Raw genomic sequence first — 22788 nt, 5'->3', positions numbered from 1 at the left:
AGTGTTTACTCCTAATTTAAATATTCCCTTGTATAAATGAGATATTCTTTTCTGTAGTAACTTCTGCTTTTTTTACTTTTTTTTTGTCTTAGATGATTTCTTTACTTTACTTTTCTTTTCTTTTCTTTTTTTTTTTTTGTCAGCGTTTGTTCTAAACACACAAATCATGTCACATATTTTAGATTCGTGTATACATGAAAACGCTGCTATTTTTTCCTGCCCATTTCTTTTATATATGGTTAGCTGCCCTAACCCAGACAAGACGTCGCGATTTGTTTTTAAAATGTTATAAGTTTTCTGTCACATGAGAGGCTTTAAGCTAGTGCAAAAATATTTCTATTCGAATCATTTATTCTGCATTTTCAATTTTTCTGAAATGATTCGCGATAGACCTACTTGGCACCATAACCATACAATAAAGAATGACCGAACTCCCAGAGACTGAATATTAACGATATACTTGACAGGGATTAAACAAATTAGATTTAAGAAAATTGATTTATTACAATAAATGAATTCAACTGAAATCCAAATAAATAATTTTTATTTTTATCAAAAATAAATACATTTACACTTCGATTAGTGGGTACAAATTAGGCCTCCATTGGTTATCATGGAATCTAAATAAGTTCCGTTTATGGAATTGGCAAATACCTTTCGATATGCTTAAAGGATGCAATGTTACTCCATATCTTCTTTTAATCATAAAAAGGTACTATTAAATAAATTATTCTTCTGTCCCTTATCGTCAGCGTGCAAACCGTGCTATCCATGAATTAGAAGCGTCATGTGATGTCCAGTGATTAGTTCAGTTCAGAATCCATTCACAAGAAAGAATCATGCTTTCCGTAATTGATGTTTGTTTCTCACAGTCTATTTACGACTGCTAGCAATAGGAGTCTCGAGTAAGTTGGTATCGACGATGCCCTTTAGTTAATAAAACAGATCCCTTTTTACATTACATTTAAATTTCTGCCATGACATTTTATATTTTTCTTTATATATAAAATATAGGTTTATTTTAAATATATCCTACATAAAATTCCATGTACATATCCTCAAAATAAACTGTATAAAATATATTTTATATTTTTATAACATATAAAAATATAAAATATATTTTATACAGTTTATTTTGAGGATATGTACATGGAATTTTTATAATGTTTAAATTGAATCGGGAGATGCAGCCGGTTGTAAAATCATCTAAAACGAAAAATATAATCCTGTTCATTTGCCAAAGAAATATTCAGCACTCTTATAGCCCTAATGGAATTTGCTTTTCAAACAGATTGTCTTCATGCATAGCCATTACCTTATTTCGCTGCAATTTCGCTTCGCACTAGACCAGAGGCGAACAGTAATACAGAACCTGTCTTATATACTGGAATACCGCAACATAATCTTACTAGAGAGTTCTTCCTTGCGCTTAGTCTTCTTGGAATATCTCGTTTCTTTAATTTATAATATATTACGTCACATTTAAAAGTTGTCTGCGGTATGGAAAGTTTTTTTTTTTTTTTTCGTTTTCGAGTGTTATGGTGAGTATCTGTTGGTAAGGCCCGTATGCTTTCAGATGAAAGAGAGACTTATTGAAGTGTCAATGATTTGATGAGAACAAAAAAAATATCACGTAACCGATTATTTCTGCTTCATTTTCTGAATTATCTATGAAAAAACGTTTGGTATTCAAACTTAGAAACTGTGTAACAGTAGTCACTCTTTCGTTCGATCGTACATCACAGCAAGATATTTCGGTGCAGAAAAATAATTTATCTACTTCCTGAGGTGTATAAGAACCTTGCATTATCAAATTAAGGCGTTTATGAAGTTGTCAACGAACATGCTCTGATTGAACAGAAGGATGTAAAGGATCCTGTTAGAGAATGGAATTTACCTGAACAACAATCTAATCTGTTTTAATCTCGTCTTCATCGATGGCACTTATTAATTGAAAAACACGAACATTTCTAATAATAATATTATACTAGTCTTCAGAGCGAAAAAAAGAGAGAAGAATATGCTTTGTACTGTTTGTTTCATTTCCATTCTTGCTTAAAGTAAAAGTCCAATTGTTACATGTTACAATGTTACATTGTTACATTCTAATTGTTACACTCTGTTAATACGATGAAGTACACAATACAAGATAATTTGATGAATGGATTCAAAACCCGTTCAGGTTGCAAACAACCTTTATTGGGGGTTTTCTACTGAAGGTGAGTTAGAAGATCTCATATAGCGGTGGCAGGGTTTTACTCAGGGGCAACTCAGGTTTTCATCCTGAAAAACAAGCAAAACGGCTAGAAGACCACACGCAATTTACAAACACCATACAATGCTCTCATAGCTTTAGCTACTTAGGCTGTAAATCCAAATCAACCAGTCAATCAATCAATTAATCAACAAAACATAGGGGTTTTCATATTAAATACTTTACTTTTAGTTCTACTCAGACCGGTCGTAACCGGTCTATGTGGCGGCCATTCCCATAAAGCATAGCATTATACACACCAGAAAGAATGCGCGTTTTGCATTATGAGATACTAAGGCAACTCATGGGAAATCATGTCTATAAGTAGCCTAGTCATTAAGATACTTCACGAGTAAATTTTGCTTACACTTGGATAAAGGATCACATAAGTATGTAATTTGATAGCATGTTTCATTTATACTTTACTTTTCTTGAATAATTTTACGTGTATATCTGTAATTCATTATTAATTACGTGTATTTGATTTACTAATTTAGTACTTTACAAAATACGCACTTGTTAGATAACGATAAGAAAGGTAATCGGATGAATATGCGTGTACTCTGCTGAGTTTTTCTTCATCTTTCATTACATCATGTTTTTAAGGTAGTTACAAATAAAATACAAAATTAGTAGGGAAAAGAGAGAGAGAGAGAGAGAGAGAGAGAGAGAATCATCCAGAAGAGGATATTTACCGCATGAAAAAAATAGCATATATGTTGAAAAACGCAGGAAAAAAAGAAAATGGAGTTCTTTCAGAACCATGCAAGTGATTCGCATATTAAATTCAGAATTAAGCACAACTCATGAGGCTTTGCAGTATATTATAATTTAGATTTTCGAGGAAGTACGTATGTTTAAAAGCAATCTGTTCGAAGGCAGTTTTAGACAGTTCTTTCTACTTTAGCAGAAAATATAGGGAAAAAAAAACAATAATAAAATAAAACTTATGTTCTCTATCCCTTTCAGAAATGAATTACCCACGTTTTGAGGAAAACGTTAAATTCTAAGAAACATATCGAGTCTTTATTCATAGGAAAATATGGGAATGTTTTTACCTACATGTTGTGACAGTCTGCCAGTAACGTACATTAATAAATTTGTTTTGAAATTTTAACTGTATTCATGAGATTGCATAACAGTAATGCAAAAAGAAATGGATAAGGGAAAGAGAGACAGAAAGAGAAGGGGTAAATTTACGTGATAGATGTTTACGTCTATCAAGTTAATCAACTTGATAGACGTAATCAAGTTAAAAAGTTAATCAAGATAATCAACTTACCAAGTATATCAAGCCTCTCTGCAAAAAAAAAAAAAAAATGTAAAAACGTAATTGGAAATCAAATGAAAATATATTTACTCAAAACAAGATTTGTTTTTATGACAGCTAAAAATATAATACTAAAGGTTTTTCTTGCTAATATGGCAGAAGAGAGGCGAGATGGTAAGACGCGCTACCCTTGATTCAACGCAATCCTAAAACACCTGAAGAAGAGAAGGTATCATTCATTTTTTTTTCTATTGTTTCCACAGACACTATCATTAAAAAATCTTATGAATGATATTTGAGACTTTGGATAATCTATAGATAATCAAGAGAAAATACTGAATGTCTTCGTAACTTCATCCGACATGCATTTTATTAGTGGGCTTCCCGAACAGCGCAAAACTAAAATTGATCTGCTTGTAATGAGTGAATTAAACGTTTTCTTTTATGATTACATGATAAAGGAAGTGAACGTACACGAAGCAAATCCTAAACCAGCTGTGCAATATATTTTTTAAGTATATTGCAAGAGTTGACATCATATAACTTTCTTTTGGATTCGTGGAGGGAGGGGACTTTATATAATTATATGTCTTATATAATATATAATTACACTTTTCGATTAAAATTAACAGATGTAAAATTAATTTAATTTTCATAGCCAATCGGTTTTATTTTATTTAGAATATGAAGATCGCCATTGTGTGAATTGTCTATTTTGTTTATGAAATGTAATCTTTCTTATCTCTCATTGAATATTCATATATCTCGTGACGAATTGTCTGATTTGTTTAAAGAATAACGCATGTTGCAGTATTATCCGCTTCAAAACACGAACATAAAGACGTTAATGTTTAAAAAGAGAAGCTGAGTCCTTTCTCTGTTAGGTCCGAATTACGAAAAACTGATTGTGTTTCTTGAAGTAATCCAAACTGTATTCGTGTCAAACGAAAGGAGGATGGAAGCGATCAAGATTTACATCCCTGACCCTACATGATGCTAGTCGAGATAATTTTGTTGTAATACTTCTACTATATTAATGCTGAAAAATATTCGCGAATATTTATTATCGTGATAAGTCACATTCCATTAACAAATATGCTGTGGTTTGAAATTCACAATCAAAATTCGTTATTCACAGTTATTGCGAAAACAGGTTTTCAGATTTGCGAAGTGCACTGCAATTAACAATATCTCTACATTAGTATGTGAAAATTAATGTTTGAGCAATATATTTAACTAAATAACACAGTATAATGAAATAAAATATAATTTTTTTCTTGAATTTATGTCGGTGACAAACAGTTTCCTTAATATAAATCTTAAGAACATACAAATTCTTCATTACATCAGAGTAATTTATAAAATTGCAGGAATTACTGCACTTGTTAGATAAAAACACACATCGCGCGCAAGTGTGTGTGTGTGTGTGTGTGTGTGTGTGTGTGTGTGTGTGTGTGTGTGTGTGTGTGTGTGTGTGTGTGTGTGTGTGTGTGTGTGTGTGTGTGTGTGTGTTTCCATTTCCGTGTTTATTGCCATTTCGAATATCTCTCTCTGGTTATTTTGCAAAATATCTTTCTATCAAAACCTTAACGATGGAAGAAAAGAATGTCACTACTGATGCTGATAGCAAAGCCATATTTCCATTAAGAAATCTGACGCTGCTGCGTCTACGAAGGAGTAAGTAGAAAGATCTATACAGCAGCACTTGGAGCAACACACATTTGGAAGTTATATCCATCTACTACTCAGGAAAGCAAACATACTGAAGTCATTTAGTTGTCGTGCGAAGAGGAAAAAGAAAAAGTTTCCAGTATCGCATTACTGGATATAATGTAAAAGATGTGCTTCCAGATGCCAGATATTCACCCACTAATGAAACTGTTGTTACATATTTAGTATCCAGTACTTCTGTACTTCTTTTATATTATTAGAAATAGAAGTAAAGCGTATTCAACATTTTCTAGCACATTCGCATAATTTACGGCTTTACGGTTTTCATTCCGAGAAGATGTCATTAGCATTTATCAAGAGAGCGAGTTCCTCTTCACAAACGAGCTTCAGGCATTATTAGAGGAACCTTGTGAGCAATGATACACTTTTACATCACTTTTAATGAAAATCAGACTTTGTAGAATACTTGATATTATGTGGCACCAATCTTATTTTATGTTGTAGAATACCTGATCCATAGAAAGCATGTCAAACGTTGCAAAGCATGTCAAACAGTTTCCTTTGAATTCTTATTTTGTAAATTTTTATTTTCGTTCTACATCTATTAATTTTAACTTCTTGTATAACAAGAAATAGATATTTAAAATATTTTAAGATATTTTAAAATAAATTATTTTTATTGAAAATATACTGTATTGTGAATATATCGTGAAAACAATGATATGTTGCATTTAATGTTCTTTTTAAATTATACATATATATGTCAATGTATTTTAAGTTCGTGTACTGCTAACTTATTTTCGTCGTTCCCTTATTTCGTCGTCTCATAGTGAGCGATGAAATTCACATTCTAACTAAAGACGTTCACAAAAATCTGTGTCCTTAGAAGGACCCAAACTCAGTGGCCACTGACTGAAGAGGCTATCCACTCGGCTAACCAGGTAGTCAAATTGGTTGTCAGTAAAGGGGAAAAAATAAGCAATTTCATCAGTACTGTGTGCTTTTATGCTTATATTCTTTCTATATGTAAACCACTGGTAGTATAGCTGGAAGAATTCCCTCTTTGTCAGAAATGTCTGTCTCGAATCGATCCTTTGCGTGAGAAATATTTAAGTCAACTAAACGTGAATTAGATGGTCTCATACAACGCCCATATAGTTTATTCCTTTCCCCCTCCCCCGAAAGAAGCTGGCTGTAGAATACAATAAGTTAATAGACAACGTACTATTAACTTAACGTACTATTACTGAATTAGAAACTTCATATAAATCAGTGGTTTCTGTATAGGCATGCTACTGCCAGTAAGGATCATCTTCAATTCCCTCGGCATAGTTCGGTGAGATATGGATTGGGAACAGCCTTCACTAAATGCTTCGGTCAATTGCTGCACACAGAAAGTTCTGGTTGTCCATACAAGGCTTCTCAGACGACGGTGATCTTGTTCCTCATGGACTATCTTAGGACCACAGATGCGCCTCTTGCACAAGAAATGTGGGTTATTTTTCCACTCATTAAAAACACTCAGGATATCTCACCTTTTGAGAAACTAGTCAGCTCTGTTGCTAACAAAATCGTGGCTCCAGCCAGAAGAGCACCCCAATAAGCTCTTTATCAAACACCGAAAGGTCTTCTGTATTTCCCATTGTGATTAACATTATTGACGATTACTGATCACCATCATTTTTATATAGTTGCGTAAAATACGTGACCAAGTATTTTGCATATACAATATAAATGACGTTTACGTATGTCTGCATAAAGGTTTCTAACTCAGTGGCCGATATATGCACATGCTCCATATCTTTAAGGTGCTTTGAGGTATGCATTCTTGTAACAATCACGAGCGATTTTTTGTCTTGGATTACTCGTATATTCGATTCCTTAAGTCACACCTAGATTGACAGTATTGGTGATTCCAAGTTTACATCTGTTACCTGCTAATATCTACATCGGTGAGATGTCCAGTGTAGATATAGTACAGAGACACGGCTTTACTATCAGTATCAGTAGTGACATTCTTTTCTTCCATCGTTAAGGTTTTGATAGAAAGATATTTTGCAAAATAACCAGAGAAAGATATTCGAAATGACAATAAGCACGGAAAGAAACACGGCCACAAAGCAGGGAATCAGATGGAGTTTTAAGTTTCGCAATCGAGGAGGTCGCTTATCTATATAACCAAACAATATGCTTCTTAGTGCAAAATGTGACCAGCATTATTTCTGTTAAACTGCTGTGATTTAGTCTAACGAAACTACTTCAATATTCGTTAGCAAAAATTTCAATCTGACCGATTAGTCTTCTTGCAGATAAATTATGCCAATTTTCTACTTACAGTAAGTTTAGATCAAAGCATTCATTTGTGTAAACATTAAAAAGTATTAAAAAGCCCCTTTTCATCAAATGTTATATTTGAAAATTAAAATTGTTAAATCTTAAAGTTAAATTTAAAAGATCTAAATTCCAACTTCGTATTAATTTGTTGAAAGAAAGGATAATCAGCATTGATTTTACTTGATATCTATGTACTAAAAATTGTGCTATTTTAATAATTTTAATTTTCTGTTTTTTCCAATGTTTGTAATTTTCACACTGACAGAGATTTTATTTAGCAAACATAGGTCTTTCAATTTAAATTTCAAATCTTGAAATTGTTCCCAGTGTTCCAAGGAATTCTGCCCAGTCTGATTAAGACCAAACCAACATTTTTAAATAGTTGTCAGGCACTGATAGGTTGAGCTGGCTGGGGAACCCATGGCGGTAAAATATACGCGGTCCCTAAAATAACTGTAGCTTCCGCTACAGTTATCATTATTATTATTATTATTATTTTAATTTGAAGCGCAGATGTCGGATAAGGTCTCTTTTATACCGTTATAACCTATTTTAATTCCCGTACAGGATCTGCTCCAATCTTTTTTTTTTTTTCTTAATCTTGGGATCCCCAGCGGCACCAGAGTCCGACACCCGTTTGATCCGCCTCCCTTGTTGCAGTGACAATTTTAATCAAAAACATTAACAAAAGTCCGAGATACTAATTTCTTGGTAGAATGCTTTTTAAGCTGTGCAATACAGTCATCTCATGCTGCAAATTGAATCCTACTTAGTTCGCATTCGAACAAAAAAAATTAGTCCTTCGAAAACAAATCTGAAAACGGAACTCAAATTTAATCATTTTGAAGCATAATTATTTAACTCACTTCAAAATATTCTCAATCACTTCACCTATATGTGTCATAAATCAATGCTTATTTAAACTCGTTATTTAATTCAATCGCTTGAATTAAATAACTGAATAATTAAAATAATTGAATTAAATCTGACATAATTCAATCGGCCGACAATCGCTGCTGTTAAGTAGCAGTTATCAAAATTTAATTTTATGTGTCGAAAGAAGAACCTAGCAGTTATACATTAAACTTGTTTTACATAGAAATAATAGAACATATACTGAATCATTTCGAGTACTAATTTAACGCGTGAAGGAAAATTGAGCTAACCGTGTTGAATTTTGTATAATACATTTACTTAAATTTTCGCAAATATATTTTTAAGATCTTGTCAGTTGTATTATGGATGTACAGAAGGACAGCAACATCAGAACTGCTCAAGCTGTTAATTCTGTTTTACATATGTGATTGTACTAACTTTAATCACTCGCCGAAATTATTCTGAGTCCATTGAAATATATACTGCTTGGAAAGTAGTCAACGGACACCCCAATGGACAAAGTGTATCGTGCTATGTAACGAATAACGTGTTTGTAGACAGCATAAATTGGAAGAATATGATGTTCCCAAGTCAGCGCATCTGTGTCAGGATGAAATGGCTTCGAAAAGGGAACTCACGGAGTATGAAAGTAGCATTGTGATAGGATGCCATGTTACAAGCGTATCTCTTCGGCAAATTGTTCACAAATTGGGCCGTCACAAGTCAGCTATCGGTGATACCATACTGAGATGTCCGCGGGATTAGCCTAGTAGCTATGCACTTCCCAACCATATGCCTAGGTAAGGAGTGTCCTAGGTTCGATTCGACGATGTGAGGAGCTTAAGGATTTTCCTCAGCCATAGCTAAGTTAGCCGGTCTTGGGTATGGACAGCAGGGCTTTTCCCCCAGTTTAGCTGGTATTTTATTTTCATCCCGCAAGTAGGCAAACCGGCCCCGTGAACACACACGGATACAGTGAGGAATACTTTAGACAATCACTTCAGCCATAGTCAGAATTGTCATGAATTGTAAGCTATGCCGTTCCCTATCCCAGATAAAAATAGGGGGAGGGGTTTAGGTGGTGCCGTACCTCCCCGTAAAAAGGGGCTCACAGCGGTTGAATCACCATACGAAATGAATGAATGAATACTGAGATGGAAGCGCAGCAAGTCAACTGCAAGTGCTTCCCACAGGGACGACCCGCCACACTCACTCAACGTAACCGGAGAGTGCCATGAAATATAACATGTTGAATGCGGAGTTCCGGATATCGAACATTCAGAACTGAGGCTCACAACTTAAGTTTCCATGGTAGAAACGCAGTTTATACCATGCTCGACATTAAAAGAACCAGCATGTAGCGTGGTCTTCACGGATTCAAAGAGAGTACAGTAGGATGTGGAAGCTTGGAAAGCTAGGTTATGGAGAGACAAATCACGTTATTCTATCTGGTAGATGGACGAGTGTGGGTATGTCGGATGCCTGAGGGAATGTCTCTTTCCACAGTGCTAACCCCAACTATAAAATTCACACTTGGTGGTGTGATAATGTGGTCCTGTTTTTCCTGTTTGGCGTCGTAGCTCTTTTTTGTGGTGCCACAGATATTGAACTCCGAGAGGTGAAGGAACCAGTGTAATTCTGAACAATACAATGCTTTTAACTTTGTAGCGTTTCTATGGAACCGACCATTGTCTCTTCCAGCAAACCAATGCACCGTGTCATAAGGCTGGTGCTGTAACTGCTTGGTTTGTGGACATGAACTTCACCACACTTGATTGGCCTACACAAAGCTATGATCTCAACCCTATGGAACATCTGTGGGATGAACTGGAGCGTCGAATGAGGTCAAGGGATGTTCGCCTCACAACAATCCAGGACCTCATCACATGCCTAGAGGAAGAATGGTCCAAAAATTTCCATTGATTGCTATTGTACGCTTGTGGAAAATATGTCCCGTGGGATTGCTGCAGTCAAAGCAGCGAAAGGAAGGCTTACATCGTACAGTATTAATGTAGGCGCCATGGCTGTTTGTTGATCACACTATGGTGTCCCTTGACTTCTTCCCAAGCAGTGTACATTCGTTAATTAAACTAAGGTTCTCTAATAGCTGCCTATCTCTTCGGAGGCTGTTTGAAGTAAGAACAATTATATCACATTTAGCTCATTTTTACGAGATTGCAATCGACTCTCTCTCTCTCTCTCTCTCTCTCTCTCTCGTATATGCAATACACAAAGATAAGAAAAAAAAAAGAAATGAAAATTGTTATTATGTTATCAGCTTGTGGCTATATTCCTCCGCTGTAATCACCAACCATGCAGCTAATCTTCTTCCAGAAGTTTTTACCAGGAGATTCCGCTAAAGATCTTTCTAAATGTCGCAGTATACAGATCTCGTAAATATTCAGTATGGATCGTAAATTTCATTTTTTAAATTAAATTGCCTGCACTGGAGCGGGGATAAACAGATTCAAAATTCCTTTTCTATATCGTCCAGCTGAAATCGCATGTTATTGCATGTCATAGTCACTGCTTCGTACACATAGTCAAGCTAAATGATGCGAAACGCTTTTGCTTTGAACCGTAGAGTCTCATTCTCATATTGTTGTAGATGTCTACATAACCCCATGATCTTATCTAACTCTTCAGTAATATTTCTTATAAAGGATAGAGTAAAAAAAAAAAAAAGGTAGTGAATAATTACAATGATATGTTATGGAGTCGAAGTTCAGTACTGTTTTATTTATTATTATTTTATTTTATTTTTATTGCACCATACCGTATCTTAGATATTTACTTTCGAAGAAGACAACAAGAGGTGAAAATCGGCTATGAATATGAGAATTAACCCCATTAAGCAGAAAAGCAAATATCTGTAATACTGTTAAAATTAGAAAGAGAGAGAGTGCGAGACCAATCTATCAGAGAATGTATGTTTATGGTTGACATAAACACACACACACACACACACACACACACACACACACACACACACACACACACACACACACACACACACACACACACACACACACACACACACACACACACACACACACACACACACACACACAAAGATATTAAACATGAATTACTAGATTATTATTTTATTTAAATCTTAAAACTAAAACGTTGTAGTGGTGGAGAAGCTGATGTAAATAACCAGAAAAACCGCTTCAAAAGATGATCTCATGTATAATAAATATATGAAATTAATTTGATAATTTGATCATAGTAAGAGGATGCTGTGCAAAGTTCTCGCCTAACAATGAAAAAACTAATTTATAATTTCAAAATTATTTTTCTTTTTCAATATAATTTCCCTTAAGATTAATACATTTATTCCAGCGAAGCACCAGCGCAATTATCCCGTCCCTGTAGTGGTTCTCAGTAAGATCTGCAAAATACCCCTCTACAGCTGCATTCACATCTTGATTCTAAGAAAAACGCTGACCAGAGAGGAAGAGTTTTAGTTTTGGTGAGAGATCGAAGTCAGAGGGAACAAAATTTGGGGGAATAACGTGGATTTTCAAACAATTCATAGTGCAGACCCCTTAATTTTCCCATTGCCAAAACACCTTTGTGGGCAAGTGCATTGTCCTGATGAAAGATGGTTTTTTCTTCTGCAAACCGGGTCTTTTCTCACGAATTTTTTCATCTAGTCTGGTTAAAAGATCGGAATAATATTCCCCGGTTATTATTCTGCCCTTTTCAAGATAATTAATAAACAAAATGCCTTTAGCACCCCAAAACAACAATGCCCTGACCTTTCCTGCTGATGGAACCGACTTAGTCTTCTTTAGCGCCGAACAACCGACTTCTGTCCACTGTTTTGACTGCTGGTTGGATTCTGGTGTGTAATGGTGAATCCAAGTCTCATCCATAGTAATAAATCGATGCACAAAATCAATTTTATTCTTGTTAAAATACTCCAAGCACTGTTCAGAGATTTTCATGCAAGTGCGTTTTGATCTGCTGTGAGCAAGCAATGCACCCATCTTACGCAAAAAACGTTTTCATTTGCAATTCTTCATGCAAAATATATCCAACACGTTTGAAATGCCTATAGTTTCAACAATTTCACACAATTTAACTCGCCGGTCATCCAGTACCATATCTTGCATTTGATCAATGATTTCAGGTATTGTTACACTTTTTTTGGACATCCTTCACGTGAATCATCTTCAAGGCTGGTATGACCACGTTTAAACTCGGCAGCCCATTTCTTAATTGTCGAAAACGAAGGAGAAGAGTTTCCATAAAGTTTTATGAAATTCATTCGAATTTCATAAAACTTTACAAAGAATTTTATAAACGCACGATACTCAATTTTATCCATTTCAAAGGGATACAAACAACACTTTTGCTTTAGACAGCTGTATAAAACAAACTACTTGATAAAATGACTTGTAATTTCACATGGATCCATGACAAATGTACCAACTTAGAAAACAATAATCTTGCCGATAGTGTTTCCATCTATCGGCAAGATCGAGAACTTTTCAGACCATCCTCCTACGTATATTTAGATGTCATTTGTTACATGAATTTACAGGTTTCAGATTTTACGTTGATAAAATATGTAATATATAGCTGATGCATTTGTGATAATAATTTAGTTTGAAAACAATATCGATAGAGAGAACTCAATAACTTCTGCTTGATCTATTGTATGCTCTTTTTTTTAAGGAAGTAGATAATTCAGTACCTACTGGCCTCCTGTTTTGTTTTTGGCTACATCTTATACACATTTACAGAATGTTTCCCAAACCTATCAGTATCATCCTATTATATATATATATATATATTGGCTGTGATAGTGGATAATTTTGGAATTCCCAGTTAACTTCATTAGTTATCGAAGTTTTACTTTTATAGATGTTTTGCTTGTTGGAAAGACATACCTGGAAAACTGGAAGGCACGAAATCGCTCTCTGAGATCAACTAATTGAAAACACAGAAATTTAACATTCAAATACGGAGTAAATGGTTTCTTTTTAGAATAAGTTTTCAAGAAGTTTATCACTGAGATTCTGATATAAATATTATGGAAACTACTGTGATGGGGACATATGAGGACATTGTGCATACAAGACATTTGTTCTACAATCAGGACGCATTTGGCCTACGGCAATCCTATAGCAAGAGGCCTCCAAATGATTACAAAAATCAAATACCCTAACAGGGTCATATTCTGTGGAATGAGAATATCTTCTTCTTCTTCTGCAACTTATTCCACTAAAGTAGTGTCGCTGTTTTTTAATGAGTCTACTCCACATCCTCCTGTCTTGGGCTATAACCACATCCAAGTTTTTCATCCTCAAATCCTCTTCCACTAGCTTCATCCATATCTTCTTTGGCCGCCCACGCTTTTTGGGAAGTATGTAGGAAGACCTTTCTTCCCACATACTCGTCCTCCCTTCTCGTCACATGACTAAACCATCTCATCCCTGCCTCCTGTATCTTCACTCCTAACTTCGTAACTTTCACCGTTCCCCTTACATAGTCATTTCTCAGACGATCCTTTCTGGTCACATCGCACATCCACCTAAGCATTCTCATCTCCGCTGCCTCCACCCTGCTGATGTTATTTTTCCTCAGGGACACAGTTTCGATAACATACGTCATAACTGGTCTCACTACTGTTCTGTAGATTTTGCCTTTTAGATTGATCAGCACCCTCCTATCGCATAGCACTCCAGCCATCTCCCAATTCCTTCATCCAGTTTGTATCCTGCATTCCACTTCCTTCTGTCTCATTCTCTTTCACTGTTATCAGGAAGCCCTAACCTTCCTGATAACATTTCTTTCCCGCTCCAGATTTGTCTCTTGGCTGCCATCCATTTTGCAACAATATTTGCAACAATATCTTATTTTGCAACTACACTCTATCTCACTTCTCATTGGGGAATGACAATATCATACAACAATATGATATTGTGTCATACAAAGTCGATAATGCGGAAGTGTTCCACATTAGCCACCTACAAACAAGCAGTTGTCGACAGCGGGTGCATTTTATCTCTCGGTATCCCTGAAATATAATTTCACTTATGCCTCCTAGTGGAATGATGTTTTGAGAAATGGTATTTTACAGACCATCTGGTTCCCACAAGCATTCCTAATTCGATATCCGTCAAGACACGACTTTTGCTCATTATCAGACACATTTGAACATGCAAAATCGAAGTTTTTATTTTGTTGTAATTGTGGCAGTAAAAAAGCAAATGAACGATAAAAACACAATAATTTAACATTGATAAATACCCTTTCCACTTAGACAGGCGAACTCACTTGCAGTTGAATCCTTATAAAGCTTCTTCCAATCCGAGGCGGATTGCGAACTCAGGACTTTCAAACCGAAAGTCAAATGTCTTATCATCGTCACGACGCACTGCGGAAATGTTTCTCACGGAAACAATATACAGCTGCTTCTATTTATAACTGATCTCTGCCGTTTGTCGTTAGTCTCAAGTTACTGTGGATTTAGTTTGTAATACACAACTCTCTCCCTCTCTCTCTCTCTCTCTCTCTCTCTCTCTCTCTGTGTGTGTGTGTGTGGGTGGGTGGGTGGGTGTGTGAGAGAGAGAGAGAGAGAGAGAGAGAGAGAGAGAGATCTGAAATTTGAATAATCGAGTAACTGATTCGGTAAAAAAAAATATTCTTTGCATTCATTTTTCCGATCACTAATTTCAGGCGTGATATTCATGTGACTTAACATCCACAAAGGTGTTTCTGCTAAATTTTGATTTATCCTCTTATGATATTTGCTTGGACGTGTTACATTTTAAAACGTTCGTCTCTGGATATACGTTGCTATTTCGCATTTTAGAAATATTAGGATTAATTAATCTATTCTTGAGTTCCCAATAATTTTTTCCTAATTTCTTTCATATTTCATTTTCTCCCTGGAATTGCACATCACGTATTTTGTTGGAATGGAACGGAAACGCGACTTCGTAGACACTTGTACTTTTCTGTATCAACATGACATCGGAAACCTACGTAACCAATTTGTTCTGAATTTACGAATTAAAAATTCAAATTTTGAATTTTAGCTATTAGCGATCGTGTATATAAATCAGCCTGCACACCTGCAAGTAGGCGTTATTACGAAGTGCAGTAAACGTTAGCGATCATCATGCTGTCGATCTAGTATACTTTCCCAATATGTCTGCTCTGTTTTTTATTTATTTATTCCATCCACTTTATTTCTTTCCACTGAAGCTATTCATACGTAATCCACTGCCTTGCAGACGTCACAGTAAGCTCATTTCTTTTATCGCTATTTGTTTACGTTTTAGCAAAATCAATGCTAGTATTCGAGAAAGCGTTTCGCATTTAATGAAAAAGGAATGTCGCAGTTACTTTGATGCCGCAGTAGAACGCATATGAAATTTTAATGAAGTCATAGTCCAAATGGAAACGTCTGCATTGCATGCAAAATATACAGATAGGGGAATGAAATCTATTTGCTTTTTCGAAATCCTGAAACGGAATAGGTACCAAGTTTTATATAGACCTGTCACTATGCCAAGGGGAATGCGATTCAATATCCTTATCACTGATGCATGTGAAAATAACAACGGATGATGAATTTGTTTACAGATTAAATCAACAAAAGTTTCGAATATATAAAAAACATTTTTGGTGATCTCTCAACTTACACCTAGGCGCAAGTATTTCGCAGGACTCCGTGATAGATGAAACGGTATCAAATTTTCTGTCATTTGCTGCACCTGAACACAAGAGTAGCCCAACAGACTACATTAATAAGGAAAGCATAAATGTACGGTGTAGGAATATACCGATTTGTAACGAGCTGTAGCTAGTTATGAATAGTTGCGACATGTAAATCTATAAATCTGAGGAAACATGAAGGACATGCATGAAGAGATGTGCTATTTAGGAAAATTCAGATATTTCACTGCCACGCCGAAGATTACTTTAATAATCGCAATATTTATCGGTCTATTAAGAAAGAAGATCACTCTGAATAACAAGCTAAGAACTGATGGGTATCATTTGCATCTGTTCAGTTAGATTCCAGGAAGAAAAACTAATAAAAGCGTCACGTAAGCATGGAGGATCTATCTTTGGATGACATACTTACAGTAGTAGAACCCCTCCCAGTTGAGTCACATCCGTATCTTTAATGAAATAAGGGATTAGCAGAAATTCATTATCATCAACAAAGGGAATTCTAAATATCATATTTTATGCTGAATTCTGTCTCTCCCGTTATTGATACCAGTGTAGAATATCTGAGACAGAAATTTAGTGCAGGAGCAACAACGTTATGTGTAAGTATGAACTGCATGCAATTTAAAGCAACAACATATACGAGTATGTAGGCACGAACTGCAGGTCAATGATGTTCCGAAATATACTTTTTGAAATTCATGAAGCACAGGAAATTTCTTAATTTCTTGAACATTTCTTAATGACAATTGTGTTGAGTGAGCAAAATTATTATCGTTTTAAACGGATACCTGAGTATGCTTAGTTTTTGGAATCACAAAACTGAATCTGTAATAATTTGCAACACAAACACATACACAGCTGCGCTCGCGCGCGATGGTCTGATATTAACAAATTCCATTTGCTAATATCAGGTCAACACTACCTTACCTATTAGATTAGTTAGGTATCGTTTTGGAAAAATGCTAAAAAAAATGCACGTACATTACATAATTGCAAAGCATATTATGTAATGGTTCGCTGTACAAAATGTACTACCATCCCTAATTCTTCGCGGATAAAACGGATATAAAATATTAACGATGAAAATTACACTCCCATGTAACCAATACATCACGCCGATTTCTTTGAAATAAAAGATTAAAACCAGATTTTTATTCCACAAACATGCAAATCGGTCAGAAGGTCATGTGCATTTAACATTCATAACAGAATAGCCTCATAGCCTTCGTATCTGCAGCCACAATTACAACCAACTCTCTCTCTCTCTCTCTCTCTCTCTCTCACTGCCATTGCTCAGAATGTGTGACTATAAAACAGAGTTGTGTTATTTCTTGCAAGACCAGTCTCACTTCACTTGCTTTATAGAGAAAATATCAGGTTATTTGGTTTATCCCATAAGGGTATATATTTGCTGAGAGCACCTGAAGATTTTCGTTCCGTGTAAACCATAGGTTCCCAAAGTGGGCGGTACCGCCCCCAGTGGGCGCTGAAGCCTTTTAGGGGGGGGGGGGTATAAAACCAGTTTTCTAATTGATTTGTACAAAAATAAACCCAATTTTATATAATTTAATATCACGAGTAAAAATAATAACGGCAAGAAAGAAACAAAATCGTAAATTTTAGTTAGCCTAGTTAGTACTAACTTATATTGCTAACTAGAGGGAAAAAACAAAGCAAATATTATTCGAAACTTATTATACTGTTTTCTGTGGTTATGCTTTGTAGGTTTGTTGTTTATATCTTGTGTAATTATTTTATTTATTAATTATTATTTATAATTATTCGGACAATGTCGTGGTCGGACGAACAAAATACGCTTGCCTGCAAAATAAAAAATTGAACGTGTCATACAGGATATTTTAATTTATATTTTTTATATACTTAAAAAATTTATTATGTTATAATGGGGGGCGTTACAAAATTTATGTCATGCAAAGTGGGCGGTGGCCCGAAAAATTTTGGGAACCTGTGTTGTAAACCATCTGATTAGGCCATAACTTGAGTTTAATCCAATGAAGAAAGACTGCTACTATAATCCTTACTTGTGTGTGCAGATAAAAGTCAATTTCGACATGAATATGAATATTTAAATATATCTTTATACCTTCTTCTTTCAACCTTCGGTCCTTTAGAACGGGTGGAGTCCTTTGATTAGTGGTCACGACCCATTAATGCAGCAGACACGTGAAATTTTAGTTGTGGATCTGAATGTTCACAGGACCGGTTTTGCTTGCTCTGAGGGACGAAAACCCCGAGTTTCCGGGAGAAAAAACCTCGCCATTTGATTGAAAACACCAGACAGAGCTTCCTCAAGTTGTAGACTGGATTCGAACCCTGGTGTTTTCAACCAAAGGTATCGTCTATGCCAAGTCATCTGCGGAGGCTCAATGGTATACTTAGTACTATGGATATGATCATATTCCAGCCTGGTTGGCCGAGTAGTTAGCATCTCCAGCCAAAAGACTGCGGGTTCGAATCTCGCCGTGGGCATGGATGGTTGTGATTGTTTGATAAATTGAACTGCGGGCCATTTGCTATAACACTGTATCTCAAGTGGGCCGCAAAAAAGTTTCGACTGAAAAAAGCTGCACTAATTAGAAGGGAAGTAAAAAAATGAGTATAAATTAATTGGAAAATTAATAACAAAACTTTTATTTATTCTAAGCATTACAAGACATAAAATAATATTATAATGATTATGACAACTCAAAAAAAAATAATATAAAGAATAGTTTTTTATATTAATATTTACAATAGATAGCATTTAATCCAAATTAAAACGAAATTAAATTTTATTTAAATAAATCAAATATTTATATATTTATACATTCTAAAAAAAAGTATAAACGCTCATTAAAAACCATCACAAAAATTTACATAGCGTCCTGTTGGTTTGAAATTTTTTGCGTTTGCGTTGAAATAAAATACAATATATATATATATATATATATATATTTTTTTTTTGGCGGGGGGGGCCTATATTTTGAATTTTTAAAGGAAATTTTATATGTTACTAAAAATATTTTAAGGAAAAATTTTATTTTCGGGCTAAAAAAAGTATATATATATATATATATATATATATATACTTGCATAATATAATTATAATAATTTAATTTCAGTATTTTATTTTTTACCCGAGCATACGACCTTCATTATGGCAGAAAGGCTGAGGTCAGTTAATCTTGATCTGTGGGCTGTTTTGTTACCTTTCATACAAGAGAATGATTGTTCACATAAATAGGCGCTTCCAAAATAACATAGAATATTTACTGCAAATTTTTTATTTCCGGATATTTTTGACCTAAATAACTGTATATTTTTGGTACACCAACTTCTTGGTATTTCGCTTTTAGAATAAAATCATTTTGGAAATCAATAAGGTCCATTTGAATACAAATAGAAGCTTTTTCGAAATTAAAGGAAAAAGGATCCGTAAAAAGCCAAAAAACTTCTTCTTGCTCCTTGAAATCTTTAAATCGCCTATCAAATTCTTCTTTTATCTTTTCTAGTTTGGGACAATATTGAGAAAAGGTAAAACTTTGATTCTTATTGTTCAACTGTTCACACATAAGAAAGTAATTTAGAATATTCTATTTTAAATGATTTTGAAACAAAACCAATTTACATTTAAAACTTGCCAGTACATCATACATATGTGTTATTAACTGATCTTTCCCCTGAAGTCTGACATTTAAATCATTCAAATGTCCTGTAATATCAACTAAGAATGCTAGATCTTGTACCCATGTCTGATCATTAAGAAATGCAACATCATGAATTTTCATTTCTAGGAACAATTTGATCTCCTCTAAAAAGTAAAAAAAAAAAGCATTTTAGAACCTTATGACAAGATAACCAACGAATCTCTGTGTAATAAGGTAGCCCTTCAAACTCTACTCTCCAAGTCTTTTAGAAATTGTGCAAACTGGTGGTGATTGAGGCCTCTGGATCTAACGAAGTTCACAGTATTTGTCACAGGCTTAAGTATGTTGCTCATTTCCAACATTTTGGAGCACAGGACCTGCTGATGAATAATGCAGTGGAAAGATTGCAGTTTTGGAATGTCTAGATACATTTCCTTTAACTTTGCTGCACGTCTTGACACAAAACATTTATTTTTGCCTGTCATTGCTGGATCACCATCGGTTGTCACTGCTACGAGCCTGTTCAGAGGAAGTTGATATTTTTCAAAAATGCCCCACACTGCGTCAAAAATGTCTTCCCCTGTAGTGGTTCCAAGATTGGGAATCATTTCCAAGAACTCTTCAGTAATATTCATATTGTCGTCGCAAGCCCGAAGAAAAAAAAGCAACTTGAGCCACTCGTGAATATCGAAACTTTCGTCAAGTGCAATTGAAAAGCACTGTACGTTTCCGGATATTTCTTGCAACTGGTCCCGCAGATTATCTGCCATTTCGGTTATTCTTTCGATCACAGTATTTTTGGACAATGAAATATCCGAAATACTTGCACATTTTTGGGACATACGGTTTCGGCTGCTTTTGTCATACATTTCTTAACCAAGGAACCGTCACTAAAAGGTTTGGAATGTTTCGCCAATAAATAGCTGATTTCATAACTGGCTCTCATTGCTGATTCATTATCTTTCATAATTTTTGAAAATACTTGTTGTTGACTTTGAAGTGAATTCTTCATACTTCTTAATTTTTCTTCTCTCACTTTACCCTTAAACCTTGAATATTGTTCTTTGTGAATTTTATCCTAGTGCTTTTTTATTTTATATTCTTTGGCGACATTAATTGTTTTGTCACAAATAATGCACACAATTTTTTCCTTTGTTTCAGAGCAGAAGTAATTTCATTTCCATTTTTTTTGAAATTTTCTCCTCTCATCAGCAGTTTATCTTTTTCTTGTTGGCTTGGAAAGCGACATTGTGTAGGTGAATAAATATATTATTAATATTATTAACAATTTTTATAAAAATGTTTTCATAAAACCGCACATAACTGTAGACCAGTGCACGATACTATTGCAAATACAAATAAAAAATAATAATAAAAAGGATTCTCTCACTGCTAGATTGTGTTTGGCGCACTGACTTCAAAGATCACTGATTGACTATAGCAGGCAATTATAAACTCATAGCTGAATTCCTATGAGTGCGTATGCTACGCATCACGTGAACAGCTGGTAGCCAATAGAATTCAACTTTTTTCAGTATGCTACCAGCAGCGTGCTATAAATTAACAATGAAAGCATAAATATAGTTTATGACTGATTAGGATCGGATCTAACATTGAAATTGCGACATAAATTTTTATTATTGCCATTACATTATAGCAGATCGTTGCATTCATATTGTAACTATAAATGTCCTATGAAAACGAATAAATCGATACCGTATTTACTCGAATATAACTCGCACTTTTTTCCCCAAAATTAAAGCTAAAAAATCATGGTGCGAGATATATGCGGGGATTTTTAGGAACTAATGTTTTCAGAAAAAACTGAAAATGTTGATGACTTACCAAGAATCTCCTCTTCGTTATAGCTACTTCCGGCCTTCAGAGCGGTTTCTTTGTGTGCATTGTCAAAGTGATCTATCCAAATAGCGTCATCTTCTTTCCCATTATTCCAAGTAAAAATTATAAGTAATTTACAAGATTTTAGATACATAATGAACACCGTTCACGAATGTCTGAGAAGTGAAAGCAGAACGTGAAATAGGCAGCAATGGTAGGCTACTAGAGATAGAACAACTATGAAGATGTGGATATGATTGGTGCGGTATTAACAAAAGATCGCATTACCAAAACACAAAGTTAAGCCAACATTTTTGAGCTGAAACGCTAATTCTCTTCAACCAAATTCCATAATATCTGAAACTGTCTTAACAACATTCACTCTATATGTCTTAGTTTTAACACGTTTACGAATTTTATTGCAGCTTTGTGTTTGAGTTGGTGGAGCACTCACACACATCTAACTAAAAACAATAGATTTTAGTTAGATACTGTGATTGCCGGTGAAACATATGGTCTTGCTTAAGTCTAAACAGCATGGTTAATGTGGGAGAGGACATGTGATTCATTAGTTAGTGCCGTTTTTATTCCAGTTTTCTCTAAGTGCAGTTGGGGAAGGCATCTTGTTTACTGCGGGAAGCGAGTTATTGTTCTGACGTGAAACTGGTTAAACTTTATTTTCGCGTGCGATGTACGGTACATGCAAAACTTTTTAATTTCTTTTTTTCATAAAGTAAAATCAGGGTACAGGGGTGTGAGTCATATGTGAGGGCGAGTTATATTAGAGTAAATACGGTATTTCTGTTTTATTATAAAAAACAATCCTTTTTTTTAATCTTTCCTTGAGGCGTCGGGGGCCGCACGAAATTATTTTGGGGGCTGCCAGTTTGACACCCCTGGTATAAATGATGCGGTTCCCTGTGGTTGGTGGAGGCGGAGAGCTGTAGAGTGGGTGCCTTCCTTCGACGAGTCTGTCGACTCACGTAATAATAATAACGATATACTCATTGCTCATTTTATACGCTGTATTATCTCCGCTAATGTAAGATAGGCTGCCTTTTTCTCGGAATTAGTTTGTACTAGCTCGCAATCTTCTTTCTGAATAGTGAATCCAATTAAATAAACAAACATTGTAAAACTTGATTTTTATTTATTTTTAACACAGATATTGCCTATTTTCTTAATTTCGAAATATC

This window comes from Typopeltis vanoorti, chromosome 21 (assembly GCF_054136105.1).
Source record: "Typopeltis vanoorti isolate ZY-2024b chromosome 21, IOZ_Tvanoo_1.0, whole genome shotgun sequence".
Lineage (NCBI taxonomy): Eukaryota > Metazoa > Arthropoda > Arachnida > Uropygi > Thelyphonidae > Typopeltis > Typopeltis vanoorti.
This window is presented reverse-complemented; position numbering follows the sequence as displayed.